Here is a 4,831-nt window from a genome sequence, read left to right on the forward strand (position 1 = left end):
CTGGTTACTTATAGCGGTCACGTGACCGCTGGACTTCTGGGATTTGTAGTTTTTACCGCATTTACATGACGAGGAGGCGCAACTCTATGCGATATTGTCCCTCAACGTTTTAATAATTTGATGTTCCGCATTGCCTCACTATTCATTTGCATTTCCTGAGAGATTACCAGACCCTCGTGGAGCCCCACACATTTCTTCCACTACAATCTGGACACCTCAGAGAGAGTATTCAATCCGTTTTGCGTGCTATTAAATTTAAGAATCAGGTATGCCTCTTTTCGAAGGAGTGTGTCTTCAATATCCATTGGACCTTTATTTCCTGATGATACTATTGTGCATAGCACAGTCCATTTAAAGTCCGTCTCACTATGGTTTGAGTCCAAAAAGTGTTGGACCATTGGGGCACTCACCACCTTCTTTTTAATTCTTGACCTATGTTGGGTGATCCTGCTGTTGACCTGTTGTGTAGTTTTTCCTATATACATTTTTTGGCAGGCACAGACGACTGCATAGACTACGTTGCGTGTCCTGCAATTCGAGAAACTGTTGTTTTTACATTTTACGCCCCTATGTTCAAATTCAGATCCCTCTATTGTGGACTCGCACGATATGCAGTTTCCACACTTGTGGTGCCCTTCAATTGGTTTAAGGCCCCATTTAGAGAGTAGGTCGCTTTTTGGTTTAGGTGTTAATACATCCGCTCTAATTACATGTTGGCCAATGCTCTTATTTTTCTTATAAGCGAATAGCGGCCGCGGGAACGCACATTCAAGTTCCTCTAACAAGTGCCAATTCTTCAGGACCATTTGTCGTACTCTATGTGTGTCTGGCCCAAATGTGGTTACACATACCAACCTATCCAGGTCTCGTTTCACCTTTCGTTCAAGTAAACACTCACGTGGAGTGTAGTGTGCCCTCTTCTTCGAGTGACTTAGCATCTTTTTGGGATACCCTCGATTCTTCATCTCCTCGCAGAACCTTGTTGCGTGTTTCTCATATTCAGACACTCTTGTGAAGGCATCTAAATCTGCTCTTCCAGATGCCAAAGGTCCGTTCTACCACATTGCGTGTACTTTTGTGGGCCCGGTTATACCTCCTTTGGCTGGGTGTGGAGGGGTTGAGGTAGGGAGTCAGGATAAATGAACGTAGGGCATATGCACTGTCTCCTAAAAGGGAAATGGGAATACATTACTCACATGCATACTTGTCATTCTCATTGCAATAGGTGTGGAAGGGGTCGCTGACTCTGTCTTACCTAGGAGGTATCCTTCGCCAAATTCCCCTGCTGACAGCCGTGCATAGATGCCGCTGTTCTGAAATATATAGGAGTCGTGGGTACTTCCTGGGAATTTTGCGACAAGGTCTGTGATGACGTACTTTGCATTGCAAATCACCTGGACGTTGATGGTGTGGGTGGACTTCCTATTGCGGTAAATGTATTCTGTGGCAGCAGGGGGACACATGGGGATGTGCGTGCCATCAATGCATCCGATGATATGGGGAAATCTTGCCATCTGGTAGAACTCAGATTTTGTTTGAACAAGTTCAGCATGGGTGGATGGAAAAGAAATGTAATGCTCCATCCTATGCAACATGGCGTCAAGGAATTTGTGAAAAAACCTTGAGAGGCTGCTCTGGGTCACCCCTCCCGCCACAGCAACCACGCTCTGGTAGCTCCCTAATGCCAGCAGGTGGAGGCTGCACAGCACCTGTACATGTGTTGGAATTGCATGTGCCGGTGGGGTGCTCCAACAGTGGTTTGAGGTTCCTGCTGAGCTCCAAGATGGTGTCTGGAGCCAACCTGTACCTTTGAAGTATCTCTTCCTCTGTGAGCATGAACAGGGTCACCCTCTGCCTGTAGACCTGCTCCTGTCTCATCCATTCCCTCTCTCCTTCCTCCCGTAGCCGTAGCCGTCTTGCTATTACATAAAATGCCGCCATTGTGCAAACTGAATTGCATTTTGGGTCCTTTTTTATAGGCTGCACCTGGTTACCACCTGATTTGAATCCATGGTAAATACCGACTCTTAAATACCGATTTTGAGGCAAAATCGGTATTTCAGAGCCTCCCTACATCTCAATGTTCAATTTTACCTATTCTTATTTACCGATTCGGTAAAATTACCGATCGGTAACTATACCGATCGGTAAGTTTACCGATCGGAAAGTTTGCCGATCGGTAACTATACCGATCGGTAAATTTACCGATCGGTAACATTATCGGTAAATTTTCAGAATCGGTATTTTACCGATCGGTAATTTTACCGAATCGGTAAATTTACCGATTCGGCCTATTTCCTATCACCTACATACCGAACGCTCAATACCGGTCGGAAACGGCTGAAAATCGGTATTTTCGGCCGTTACCGACCGGTATTTGGCCACCTACATCTGGCCCTAAGCTCCTTGCTATTAATAAATTACTTTTTTAAACTTACTACAGACCTAAAACAGTGACAAACAGTAGTAAATGAACGCCATCCCAACCCTATAGTAAGTCAGGCACCACACAAGGCCATCTGTTACTTAGATAACTGTGGTAATACTAGAGCTAATACATGCAGATGAGAGCTGACCTCCCACGAGGTGTGCTTTTAGCAGACCAAAACAAGTCCGGGTTTGCCTGCCCATTTTAGTGAGTCTAGATAACATCAGGCCGAACACACATCCAGATGACAATTCCGATGTCTTCCCTATCAACTTTCGATTGAACTTTCTGTGCCTATCAGGGTGACCATGAGTAACGTGGAATCAGGGTTTGATTCCAGAGAGGGAGCCTGAGAAATGGCTACTGCATCCAAGGAAGGCTGCAGCTGCACAAATTACTCACTCCTAATTTGGGGAGATAATGACAAAAAATTAAAATACAGGACTCTTTTGAGGTTCTGTATTTGGAATGAGTACACTTTAATCTTTTTGTGAGAAACCTTTGGTGGGCAATTTAGTTGCCAGCAGCTGTGGTAATTCCAGCTCCAATAACGCATGTCGAAGTTGCTGCAGTTAAAAAGCTTGTACTTGGATCTTGAAGTTGAGCTGCTAGTCATCCTCCATGAGGCGAGCTACTGCCAGTCCCAGACCCTGGCTCTCTACGCCTGTTTGATGCTCTTGACTTATTGTAGTGGGGTCCGAAGCATTTACTTTGAAAAAATGTGAGCATTCAAAGGAGGCCAGTCGCCAGAATACTTCAGCTAGGAAAAAATGAAATAGGATTCCACTACAATCTTCTTGTATTTTGTAACTGGGGCTATTATTAAGGGGGACATGTTTTAGTATTGAGCTGTTAGAGGTGAAATTCTTGGACTGGTGCAAGATGAATCGCAAAGCATTTTCAAGAATGCTTTAATTAATCAAGAAAGAAAGTTGCATGTTTGAAGATGATCTGATGCTATTGTAGTTACGACCATACACAATGCCGACTAGCGATCCTGCTGCATTATTCTGATGATTTGCCGAACATCTTCTGAGAAACCAAAGATTTTGTGGTCACAGGGGCAGCATGGTTGTTAAGCTAAAACTTCAAGAAATTGACAGAAGGGCCCCACCAGGACTGGAGCCTACTGCTTACTTTGACTCAGCATAGGAAACTTCATTCATCCAACACATAAAGGATAGGCAGATTGATAGCTCTTTCTCAATTCCGTAGTTGGTGGTGCATGGTCATTTTTTGTTGATGGAGCAATTTGTCTGATTAATGCCGATACTGAAACAGATTCCTCCATGCTAACTAGTTATGTGACTTCCAGCAGTTGGCATTCAATTTCTTAAAAAGGACATCGGACGTTTAGCTGTACTAGATCGAACAATAACAAGCCTGTGATGGGCTTAGGTGACTGGGGCTGCACGCAGATCTGTTGACTGGGTGTGAGTGTTTGATTGGTTCAGATGCTCCGTCCATCACCACCCCCTTTTGTACCGCTTTGTTCGCCAAAAGTTGGCAGGGTATGCTCAGACGTGAGTCCCTTGCTCACTTTGCCACTGGATTCAAGCAAGCCGGGCTGAAGACGGCTGAAATGCCAGACACCGGTCCTCGGAAGCTTGTTTCCGGTCGAGGGAAGGCATGGCTTGGCAGTTCGGGCTGTACTGTTCTCATGAGGCACAGGGTCAGACTGATTTGCATATGGCCATGTCTGAACTGGGGTGGCAGAGTGGGCTAAAGAACGGTGATGGATTAAACCCAGATCTGTTGACTGGGTGTGAGTGTTTGATTGGTTCAGATGCTCCGTCCATCACCACCCCCTTTTGTACCCCCCCCGCCCCCTTTTGTACCGCTTGGGGCTGCACGCATGCTACACTGAATGGATCTGCATGTATCTTCCGTTTTGCCGGAGGCTGCAGGTAACCCGCTTAACCCTGTTCATAACTGAGATTGGGGATTGTAATTATTTGCCATAAATAAGAAATCCCCAATGAGTGTGGGGTTAAGCTGGCTATGATTAAGTCACAGTCCTTTGTACACACTGCCCATCGCTACTACTAATTTAGTGCTTTACCAAGGTCCTCGGATCAGCACCACCATGATTGTCAAAACCCTGGTGGTACACCAAGAAGATGATCAAACTTTACTATCTAGAAAAGGTAAAGTCATAACAGAGTTTCAATAGGTGAACCAGTGGATGGATCATTAACGGCAGAGCGGCTCGAGGGACTAATGCAGCCAGTCCAAGCCATTGGCTGCCTCCCGGATTAAACCCAGCCAAAGGGCGCACTCTTCCCCTTGCCCGCCAGCTGGCTAGTGTTCTATGGCTTTTTAGCAACCGTGTGGGGATTCAGCAAGCAGCAGGCTTCTCCACCCCAGGAAAACCTGAATTACATACTAGGGAAACAGGGTGAC

The 4,831-nt window shown here is 45.7% G+C and overlaps 1 pseudogene; it reads left to right on the top strand.

Moving 5' to 3' along the window:
* The first annotated feature begins 2,398 nt into the window (after positions 1 to 2,398).
* Positions 2,399 to 4,624, top strand: LOC144774179 (18S ribosomal RNA; annotated as a pseudogene).
* The last annotated feature ends 207 nt before the right edge of the window (positions 4,625 to 4,831 follow it).

This window comes from Lissotriton helveticus, chromosome 8, assembly GCF_964261635.1.
Source record: "Lissotriton helveticus chromosome 8, aLisHel1.1, whole genome shotgun sequence".
NCBI lineage: Eukaryota > Metazoa > Chordata > Amphibia > Caudata > Salamandridae > Lissotriton > Lissotriton helveticus.